At 37.3% G+C, this 12,110-nt stretch overlaps 1 pseudogene across 1 annotated transcript; it reads right to left on the reverse strand.

Annotated features, from left to right (window-relative positions):
• Window positions 1–8,372: 8,372 nt before the first annotated feature.
• Window positions 8,373–11,236, reverse strand: LOC308347091 (nucleosome assembly protein 1-like 1; annotated as a pseudogene). Its single transcript has 4 exons — window positions 10,682–11,236; window positions 10,110–10,469; window positions 9,691–10,056; window positions 8,373–8,603 (listed from the first exon to the last, which is right to left on the reverse strand). The product of its transcript is annotated as a nucleosome assembly protein 1-like 1 (transcript).
• Window positions 11,237–12,110: the final 874 nt, after the last annotated feature.

Below are 12,110 nucleotides of genomic sequence, written 5' to 3' on the forward strand. Positions count from 1 at the left end.
CTGAGTGACGACCAAGTTTTCCACCATTTCTGGATTATTGGAAAGCCTTGCATGAAAGGTTTATCTGGGCAAATATGACAATGGTCTGGTAATACGATTCTGGTAGCCAGTTATTGGAGTTGGAGCCTCCTAATCAGCAATGGGTACACTAATTTAGTTAAATAAAAGCACAGCGATTTTGCCAATCAAACTTCCTGTCTAAGGCTGGTGGATAAACCAATGCGTAAGCATTCTAACTTTTGTTATGTAAATAAGTGTAGCTTCAGGTGTTACTGGAAGATCAAGATAGCGGAAACACCTGTGAGAGCTGCCTTCCGAGGTGGCCTTTTAGATTACTGGAGAGCAGATCACCCCCAGAGTGTGAATTCTTAATTTGGGCAACTGCTGCCTCTAGGCCACAGTGGAACTGTAAAGTAAGTTTCTTACATCATAACACCAGTTAATCATGCTCTATCTGGGCATTTTTAAGAATTTCACCATTATCCAATTTTTATCCTTTTCCAACTTTTTATTTCATGATTTGGAAAAGATGATATTAAACGTTCCTTGGTTGTGAAGTTAGCTAATTTTCTACTTCATTCTTTATTATTCTATCAGGTTCTGTATGGCTGCCCCACCCACCCACCCACCCAATTTACTTACCTGCTTTGGCCTCTGTGAGCATTTGATTTTGTCACTCCAGTCATTCTCATATCTGGCTACAGCCAGAAATCTATATTGCAGGGGCTCATGTTTAAAGAACAGGTTTTATGAAAGGATTAAAAGGCAAAAATGAGATCGCTGGTAAGTTATGGTAAAGGCAAAGGTATCAACAGAGAGTGGGGGTGAGAAATGGAGTTAGAAGACAGGCTGAACGAGATGGTGTGATAGAACCCAGAGTTCAGGTGGCAGATGCCAAAAATAAATTTACCTATTAAAGAAATTGCTGACAGCTGCTTCTAGATTTACGTTTCAATTAGGGGCATAAAATTTTTTTAAAGTAAAAGCCGGAGAAAGAAATTAAATAAGCAATGATGCTTTCAGAGAAGTAACATACTAATAGTTTTATATCATGATTATACAATTATGTTATTACTCTCAAATCATATTTGATGCTGGACAAAATAGAATTATTTTGTGGGTAATGGCTATCTGCCATATGAAGGGATAGATATTCCAAACTTTTCCTGTTTTTCTTTATTGTGTGCATGCTAAAATGTATTATTTACTGTAACATATTTTTCAAAAACGACAGAATGGCAAAAGGGCTATCCTTTGTCCACTTAATGTGAATAATTGTAACTGATTTAAAGGTTCTTCATGTAAAAAGCAACACGTCATGCAGAGAGCAATTCTAATAAAAATTAATGTAATTTTTACTAAGTTCTAAGTTTTATAACTTACTGTTCTTATGCAAAAATATATATGTCAATCTCAGCTTTTACGGACTTCAATAAATAGAATTATTTATTAATGGGAAAATAATATCCTTGTGGTACTTTGTTGAAATTAAAAGAGGCCTGGATGCCGATTTTTCTCTTTTGTTTTGTCACTCATTGATTAAAACAGAACCACCATTCCCCCCCCCTTATAATTATATAACAGCAACTTTTAATACCAGGTGACTAAAATCTGACAAAACAAAATGAGTATTTCCTAACCAATTCTATTAGAAGATAGCTTTTTGGGGGAATAAAAATGAAAAATCATGAAAAAGTGTTAAAATGGGACTTTATACAGACTGAAGCTAAAGCCTAAAAACCCAGAATTTTCATTAATGGGGGGAGGGGAGAACCTCTTAAATCAAGTTGCCCAAGACTCCGTTGTTTTTATCTAGGGTTTTTCCTGCAACAAACAAAAATGATGTTAGTCAATTTATCTTTTTATTGTTTCTAATAAATATGATGACACATAATCCTGATAAAAGATATTATATAATAATAAATATTTTTATTTTTTCCTGCATCCTGGACAGATATTACAATGGCAAATAGTTGATTTGCATACTTAGTGCTAAAAAATATGGAAAGACCCATTAAAGATAATGGGTTCAAAGGGATAGTTCAGTAGAATAATACTAATTTAACTAGGGATCAATTCTTTTAAAGATCTTGTTTATTTATTTGAGAGAGAGAGACAGATTTAGATAGTGACATAGATAGAGAGAGCACAAGCCTGGAGGAGAGGGAGAAGCAGGCTCCCCATTGAGCAGGAAGACTGACATGGTTTGATTCCCTGGACACTGGGGTCATGATCTGAGCTGAAGGCAGACATTTAACCAACTGAGCCACCTCAGAGGCCCTAGGGATTGATTTTCTAAATTATAAAATTATAAAAGAAATTATAAAAGAAATTATTGTATATTATAAAATTATAATTATATAAATCATAAATTTATATTAGAAATTAATTATAAAAGAAATTATAAGAAACAGAACGAAATAAAAGAGAAATAACAGAAAATTTATAGCATCAAAAATATAAAATAATACCCAAAAGTTAACATGAATCTAAAACACACGTATAAGTACTAGTGATATTTTTATGTATTTTCTCTTCACATGAGTATCTGTAGAATATTCATATATATACAAAATTATATCACATACATATATGAGACATATATATATGCACACAAGCATAAAAATACAAGAAATCTTCGAAATTATGATTTTACCTCTGATAATTTCTTTCATATAGATTTAAGTGAAATAACTAGATCAAGCAAATAAATATTTTAAGTCTACTGATAAATGTTGGCAAATTAGTTTCAAGAAAGACTGTACCAATTTACTATCCAACCAGCAGTTTCCCAGAGGGTTAAGCAGTCAACTATGCCAGTTTAGTCATAATGTTACATGCAAACTATTTCAGAAAGCTAAATGTGCATAATCATCCCATTCTCTAATAGGTACTTCAGAGAAAAACATAAATTTCTTTGGAAAAAATTTCTGGCATTTAAGAATCCTATTTGCAAGAAATGCTTTTTTGTTTGTTTGTTTTTTAGGAATTCTAATATTTATTTCCTAACTTTCTTTTTAAAATTATATATCCCCAGTTAAGAAAATCTACATAAGTGTATTACATTTGAATAAAAATTGTAATTATTCCGAGTACTACAGTGCCATTGAATCTACTGAACAGGACATCAAAATACAAATTACCAAATTAGATATTGTAGACCTTATCGTTTAGAACACTTCAGTAGTCATTAGTGCTATTCAATAAATGTTTCCAGTTCTCCTCTTTATGGGACACATAGTAACATTGAACATCTTTGCTCTGTGAAGGTAGGTATGCCTAAATTAATTGCTTTAGCCAATTGAATATGAGCAGAAGTGAGGGATATATCTCTTTTAGGCAGAAGCTTTAAATGTCAGTTCTTGATTCACCACATGTATTGAAATGAGTTCTCCACCAGCCTAGCTCCTGAGTGACTTAACATTAGCAGAGCTTCCCTGATGACCTGAGTTGGACAGGACATGTGTATAGGAAATAAAATTTCATGTAGCTAATTTACTGAATTTTTAAAGTTATTTTCTATAACACATAGTAACTATCCTGACTAATACACAAAGTGGCTTAACATATGGGAAGTTGCCTTAATAAGTGGGTTGAAAGAGCATTGAGGAAACTGATATTGGTAGTCTAGAAAAAATATAACAATCCATTATGTAGTGGCAATATATTTAACAAAATTCTCACAATTATTTGTTTGGGAAGGATAACTCCTATGAGAAGATGTTGGAAAAAGAAATGTTGGTATTGTGTTTTAGTTGTTGGTAGAATTTGGGCAAGGGACTATTGGAGATAGTAGCTTAGGATAAAAAGAATGGGGGTGACTGAGTGGTTCAGTCAGTTAAGCGTCTGCCTTCAGCCCAGGTCATATGATCCTGGGTCCTGGGATGGAGCCCCATTTGGGACTCCCTGCTCAGCTGGGAGCTGGCTTCTCCCTCTCCCTGCACCTACCCCACTTCCTCCATCCCTGCTCATGCTCTCTCTTGCTAGCTCTCTCTCTCTCTCTCTCTCTCTCCCCTCTAATAAGTAAGTAAACAAAAAAAAATTTAAGTAAAATCTTTTTTTTTAAAAAGGATAAAAAGAATGACTGGTTTGCAAGCAAAGAAGAAAAGGGACTTTCAGGAATTTGGTGAATTGCAGTTCTAGAATATAGAACTCCTTCACAAATCTAAGTAGAAAATGACATAGAGAAGGCCTTTAATGACAAAGGCTAATTTAAACTGAGCTTTGTCATGAGGGCAGCACTCTTAAAACATAGTCTCAAATTCCTTGACACTCTTCCTATTGAAAGGTAGGGGCTACCACCCCTCCTCTTCAATTTGCATGGGTTTGTGATCATTTCAACCTATATAGTGTGGCAGAAGTTATGTTCAATGACTTGCAAGACCAGGTCAGAACCCTCACTGTCTGGAGGCTCCTGTTTGGAATGGCCCCTGCAGATCGCAGCCAACATAGTATGAGAAGCCCAAGCCACATAGGCCAGGTGTTAGATGCTCTACTAAACATTTCCACCTGAGCCAACTTTTCAGTCATCTTAGCCCAAGCACTAGCCTTTTTTTTTTTTTTTTAATGTGGTAAAATATACATAAAATGAAGTTCACCTAAACTGTTTTTAAGCTTGTAGTTCTATGGCATTATATATATTCATACTGTGTGCAACCAACCTGCCATCCATTCCCAGAACTTTGTCATCCTCTCAAATGGAAACCGTATCCATGAAACAGTAACTTTTCATTTTTCCCCTCCCACCAGCCCTTGGCAACCGCCATTCTACTTTCTATCATCAGCCATCTACGTAGAGAAGTTATCTTGTAAGTGCATCCATCCTCCAGCTCCAGTTGGTCCAGCTGAGGCCCCAGAGACCTTAGAAAATGGTCTTCCCTGCTGTGCCTTTTCCGACTTCCTGACCCATAGAACCCATGAATATAATCAAATAGTTTTTGTTTTACACCACTGATTTAGGGATGATTTATTTCACATCAAAGACAATTGGAGTAGTATGGCTGTCACAGTCATTGTTAAAATCTCTGAAAGTATTAAAATGTCTCACACGTTGTGATGAGCACTGGGTGTTATATGCAACTAATGAATCATTGAACACCAGATCAATAACTAATGATGTACTATATAGTGGCTAACTGAACATAAATAATTTTTTAAAAATCTCGTGATGGGAGGGTGCCTGGGTGGCTCAGTGGGTTAAGCCTCTGCCTTCAGCTCAGGTCATGATCTCAGGGTCCTGGGATCAAGTCCTGCATCGGGCTCTCTGCTTGGCAGGGAGCCTGCACCCTCCTCTCTCTCTCTGCCTGCCTCTCTGCCTACTTGTGATTTCTCTCTGTCAAATACGTAAATAAAATCTTTAAAAAAAAAAAAAAAAGTCTCGTGGTAAAGAGCCATCTAAGGGTGTGACATCTAGTAAAGTATTTTTTTTTTAAAGATCTAGTAAAGTATTTTAGCTGGACAAAGTGGCTCAATAAAAAGAGATTAAAGGTTTAGATTTTATTAAAATATTCACATTTAAGTTAAAATAGAAAGAGGGAGTGGGAGGTAAGAAATCCAAGGAGAAGAATTGGTACCATAACTCACTGGAGGCAAATAGATATGGAGGTCATTGAGTTTTTAAAGATCTTAAGGAAGATTTGGGGAAGTTTCTCAGATTTAGGAATGAGATCTTTCACTGAAAGTTTTTGCATTTCTTTGAGGTCAGGATCTTTGCATTTCTTTGAGGTGAGGATCTTAAAGACGGCACTTTCTCCAATGCCCATTAGAGATGTGGCCAAGCACCATAAGGGAAAGAAAGAACCCCACAAAGAGCAGAGTTGGTGGACTAGAGGACCCACTCACAGAAGAGGGGCTTAACTAGAGAACATGCTGGCTATCTGTCCAGCTGACTTCACTGGGTCATCCACAGCACTCATCTCTCCTTTTCTGAAAACAGGTGTTTATTGCATGATCTCACCCCAATATGCTAGTGTATATTGAGTTTGGGGGTACATGTATAACTCGCCCCTGCAGTCCCTAAATGAGCAACAGGAGTCATCGCGAGACCTCATGTAAAGACTCTCACTCGTCCGTTACCCAGAGATCCTGAACTTTGAACTTGATGGTGTAACTGAATGGAATTTTGATTTTCTCTCTTGGGAAGTTTGTGACTGTATTTCACAGGTAAAGGGAAGTGAAGTGAATATTTAGTGATTAGGAAGTTGAATTATCACCACCATGTATTTGGTCTCCTTTATGAATGTGTGATATGATTGTGCTCTCTACTCTTTTTTTTTTTTTTAGATTTTTTTTAAAATTTTTTATTTTTTTAAGGAATTTCTGTGGCCAACATGGGACTCAAACTCACGACCCTAGGAGATCAAGAGTTGCATACTCTATTATATGACTGAGCCAGCCAGACACCCCTTTACTCCTCTGAATTTAGATAGTCCTATTTGACTTGTTCTGGCCAAAAAAAAAAAAAAAAAAAAAGACTGAAAATGGTAAAAGTTTTAGCTCTGACATCTTTAAGAGTCAATGGATGATTTGCCAATTTTCTCCCTTATAGGATACATGAGTCAAGGAAGAATTTTTATCAGCCCGAGTAATTAAAAGAGTGTGATGTACACAGCCCCCTCCCACATCCTGATTTAGACAGGTAACAGGAACAAAAAATGAACTTCTGTTGTGTTAGACTTCTGAAATTTGAGGATTTGTGTTAACACAAAATAACCTCACCCATTTGAACTCATGCGGGTTTTCACTGTAAATCACACTTCATTTCTGATTTAGCTTTTAAAGGGAATATTTAATTATATATATGTATAAATATCATGTAGAACAATTTAAAAAACATTCCATTCAGAGCAACTTATTAGAAATTCTTTACTGTATTTTTTTTTAAAGATTTTATTTATTTATTTGACAGACAGAGATCACAAGTAGGCAGAGAGGCAGGCAGAGAGAGAGGAGGAAGCAGGCTCCCCATTGAGCAGAGAGCCCGATGCGGGACTCCATCCCAGGACCCTGGGATCATGACCTGAGCCGAAAGCAGAGGCTTTAACCCACTGAGCCACCCAGGTTCCCTCTTTACTGTATTTTTAGTAGTCTTCCCAAATTTAATTATGTGTACAATATATTTTATATCACATAATATTGTCTTTCAGTGCTACTTTAGTAGTGATTTAGGAAAGGCTCAGAGCATTAAGGCTACATTTTTTTTTTAAGATTTTATTTATTTATTTGACAGAGATCACAAGTAGGCAGAGAGGCAGGCAGAGAGAGGGCAGGAAGCAGGCTCCCCACTGAGCAGCGAGACCGACGTGGGGCTCGATTCCAGGACCCTGAGATCATGACCTGAGCTGAAGGCAGAGGCTTAATCCACTGAGCCACCCAGCTGCCCCTGAACACAATTTTTGACATTGCATGTATTTAAATTATCATATTAAGTATCTGCTTAATGTAAAAATAGAGTTTGAAGTAGATCCACTTGCTACATTAGCTGAATTTTGTGTTCTGTTCTTTAATATGGTCAGTGATTAACTATGGCCCTCCAGGTGAATGGTAAAGATAACTATTTAGTATAACTTACACATTTATCATTAACTTTCTTGATGCACAAAAATTCAGTATTTAATTTGTCACTAAGAATTTACCTGTTTTTTTAAAAATGCCATGCTGCTAGAAGGGCTTATTGCATATTTTGAAAACAGTAAATAAATAGGTGTAGATTTGCATCATACTATAATGGCAACACGGCGGTGGCAGCAGGTAGCAAGGGTGCTCAAACAACTCTCTGTACATAATTACAGGACTGCTTAGCCTTTATTTCTAACCATTTCAGATCCAACCCACCTATAATTTCCTTTGTTACCCACTGACCTCAGTCATTAAAGGCTTTATACCTCTCAAAAACCACGAAATTGTGCTTCTGTTTTCTTTCTCTCCTTTTTTTTTTCTTTTTGAGATTTTATTTATTTATTTGACAGACAGAGATCACAAGTAGGCAGAGAGGCAGGCAGAGAGAGAGGGGGAAGCAGGCTCCCTGCTGAGCAGAGAGTCTGATGTGGGGCTGATCCCAGGACCCTGATATCATGACCCGAGCCAAAGGCAGAGGCTTTAACCCACTGAGCCACCCAGGTGCCCTTGCTTCTGTTTTCTGAATAAGCTAAAGAGAAAGATGATCAGCTGAGAATGAGAAAAAGAAAGGTACTTATTTTCAACAAAAATTATTGAAGACTTTAACTTGCATTAGCCAGACTTGACCACTCCCATATTGTTCACCTTCTTTTAGTAGTTTTGAGAAAAAAGGGTCTTCTCTGGGGACTAGTCCTGTGTTGTCACTTCGTATGCTACTTCTCTGTATCACATGATGATCACCGTCCCTCCAAGTTCTATCTAGGCCCTACATTCTTTACTTGTCTGATAACAAAAAGAAGAGCTTGAACACTGTCTTCTTTTTGCTCTGCTACAAAATCTTCACCATCACTGCCCACACAATTCTTTAACACACTCCAATAAAAGACTGAACAGCTATAGCAGACTCCATTGAATGGCAACATACCTTGAAATGAGTTGCCGCTTAGGAGAAAGTAGATGTCACCTCCATTTGACTGCTTTATGTTCTAAAGGAAAAGAATAAACAAGGGGTTCTTTTTGTTGGTTAAGCTTGTTCCTAAATCCTCGGTCTTACAGTCTGCCAATCTTCCTTTCTCAATATTGGGATTTTTTTTTTCTTAGAATACCTTGGAAAACTCCCTTAATCTTCCATTTACTTGTTCTTTATTTATTCATTCAGTAGAATATGTATTGAGTTTTTACTGTATGTCTAATAACAGCAAGTAATGAGATAGAAGAATAAGGAAAAAATTGTTGCAGATCCCCACTCTTGTAGAGCTTACAGAGAAGAGGTAGAGCAGAAAATATTCAAATAAATACATAAAACAAATTTAAATTAAAAATGGAGAAAAATGCTGCAAGGAAGAATAAACAGTGCTAAAGTGGACCATTGGAAAATTTTACCATGTCAACTAAGCTGATGTTAGCATGTGTGCAGAATGTTTAACAAGGGAAATGGAATTTGCAACTAAGTGGATGGAACTAGAGAGTATTATACTATGTAAAGTAAGTCAGTCAGAGAAAGACAAATAACATATGATTTCATTCATATGTGGAATTTTGGAAACAAAATAGATAAACATAGGGGAAGAAAAAAAAAGAGAGAGGCAAACCATAAAATAGACTCTTAATTATAGAGGGCAAACTGAGGGTTGTTGAAGGGGAGGTGGGTGAGGTAATGAGTTAAATGGGTGTTGGGCATTAGGAGCGCAACTTGTAGGGACCCCTGGGTGGCTCAGTGGGTTAAGCATCTGCCTTCAGCTCAGGTCATGATCCCAGAGTCCCGGGGTGGAGCCCCACATCAGGCTCCCTGCTCAGCGGAGAGCCTGCTTCTCCCTCTGCCCCTTACCCTCCTCGTGCGCTCTCTCTCTCTCTCACAAATATATATATATATATTTTAAAAAGGAGGGCACTTGTGATGAACACTGGGTGTTATATGTAAGTAATGAATCACTGTATTCTACTTCTGAAACTAATATTGGATTATATGTTAACTATATTTTGTGTGTGTGTGTGAGAACTAAAATTATATTTGACATTTTTATTTTAGGATGCAAAAACAAAAACAAGCAAACAAACAATAACAATAAAAACCTGAAAGAGGCTTATCAAATGATCTAAATTCATCCTTTCCAGGGAAGAAGAAGATAGATCATCTTGCTTCCCTGCTGGCTTGCGGTCTGCTGGCTTTTGATCCTTCTTTGAGTCATAGTCTGGATCATTTTCCTCATCTCCTTGTTCTTCTCCTTCTCCTTTCTTCTTTATCATCATCACTGTCGTCATCATCATCATCATCATCATCACCATCATCATCGCCTCCATAGCTTCTCCAGTAAAGTATAACACTGACCTTGGTATTAAACACGTACATAATAAGTGACCAATTTCAAAGTCAGCAGCAAGGATAACTTCAGCATCATCATCCAAATCTCCACTCGCGGGAACTTCAGGAAGGGCAAAACAACCAACCAACCAAAAAAACCACACACACACACACACACACACACACACACAACAAAAACAAAACTGAAGAAAGAGTCATTGGAAACTGTTTTAGTCACAGTATGAACTGTCCCACATCCCTTGCGATTCTGCTGCTTCTTAATGGTTTTCAAAGTGACATTCTTTCCTTTTTTCCAGTCTGACACCCTGTACAACCCATGATTTCTGGTCCATCAAAAGAAAAGGGGTAAGAATCATCTGGTTCTGACCTCATCCTGTATGTCTTTGTCAACATTTCATTTGTGAAATATTTATTGGGTTTGAAGGGAAATTCTAAGACAAAATTCATGAACTGGCCAGTATCTGAGAACTTCACTTTAAAATCTCTCAAGTGCTTCAGAATAGATTCATCTTGTTCCTGAGACATATCACTGAGCAAGTCAACATTCTTCTTTATTTTTTTTTAAGATTTAATTTATTTATTTATAAGAGAGAGAGACCTAGAGAGAGGGTATGTGTGCAAGGAGGAGCAGAGGGAGAGGGAGGGATAAGCAGATTCTGAATTGAGTGTGAGCCCCATGCAGGACTCCATGACCCTGAGATCCATGACTTGAGCCAAGACCAAGAGTCCAGTGCTTAACACACAGCCTCCCAGACACCCTGCAAGTCAACATTCTTAAAAACAGTCTACCAGAATTCATGAATTCCCTTGGGGTCTTCTTTTTCTTCATCCTTTTTCTCATCTTCAATCTTGTCTTTTTCTTTTAGTTCCCCTGAAATTTCATCCTCCTCATCTGGTTTTCATTCACATTCTTCTTCCTTAGGTTCATAAATTGCCTTAATGATCTCAAATTGCTTATCAAATAGAGGCTGATAGAGAACAGCATACTTTCCTTAAGATTACGAGCTTCCTCATAGAATTTGGTTTCTATTTGTGCACATTTAACTTGAAGGCTTTTGAGACTATTCACTCGTCTTTTTACTGCCCTAGACAAACTTTCAATGTAGCTTGTTGGTGTTTCTACCAGATATCAAGTTTCTCTTGAAGGGCTGGAAGAATCTGAGGATTTTGTGTCATCTGAACAGGTAGAGGACATGCTTTGATTACTGTTTCTTTACCAGCTTCTTCTGCTACTTCTTCAACATCATCCAAATCTTGATCAAATTCATACTGTTCTTTGTTGTCAATGTCTGCCATATTGTAAGAACTCCAAATATTGGTGGCTAGCACGGGAAGCCAGGATGCCAGAGCTGTGCAGGCAGTGACTCAGGATGACGGCGGCGGCGGCAGGGGGAGGAGCAGGAGGTGGTGTCATGAGCCAACGGCTCTAAAAAAAAGCAACACACTCGAATTTAAATGGAAACCTGAAATAAGGGGAATAGCAGAGAGGAAAAAAAAAGTCGTATTGGAGTCAACAACATATGTAATATTCCTAGAGTAGGAGGTAGAATAAAGAGTGCAAGCCTACAAGAGAATCAATATGGCTAATTGAAAATCAAGATAGTATAGTAAGAGGTGAGGCTGGGCTGTAGGTAGGGGCCAGTGGATGCACAGTTGTCTGTAATCTTTGCATTACAGCTCCAGTTAACTGGAGCATCATTAAATGATTTTGAGTGGAGAGAATGGCATGGTTTGCATTTTGAAATGATTACTCCATAGGCATTATGTAAAAGAGAGGATAGAAGCTGCAATGTAGATGTCGGTAGAGGTTCTTGATTTCAATTATTCTAGCATCCTAACCTGGCCACAAGTTGTTATTATATCACAGGAGTTAGGCATGGAGAGAAGAAGGTGGATTTACAAGATATTTAGGAAGCGAAGTGCATCAAAACATGAGGGAGAGGTGTCAAGAGTAATGCCTAATTTTCTACCTTGTCCAGTTGAATAGGTGATAAGATTTACCTGCAATCAGAAGCACTATAAGAGAGACAAATTTGAAACAAGATATTTTTCCACTTAATTTTTGGAACAGTTTCAGATGTCTAGAAAAATTGAGCAGACAGTACAGACAATTCTCACATACTCCCTCTTGCTCACACACAGTTTTTTTCTATTATTATACCTTTAGTGT

Source organism: Martes martes (genome assembly GCF_963455335.1).
Source record: "Martes martes genome assembly, chromosome: 8".
Classification (NCBI taxonomy): Eukaryota; Metazoa; Chordata; class Mammalia; order Carnivora; family Mustelidae; genus Martes; species Martes martes.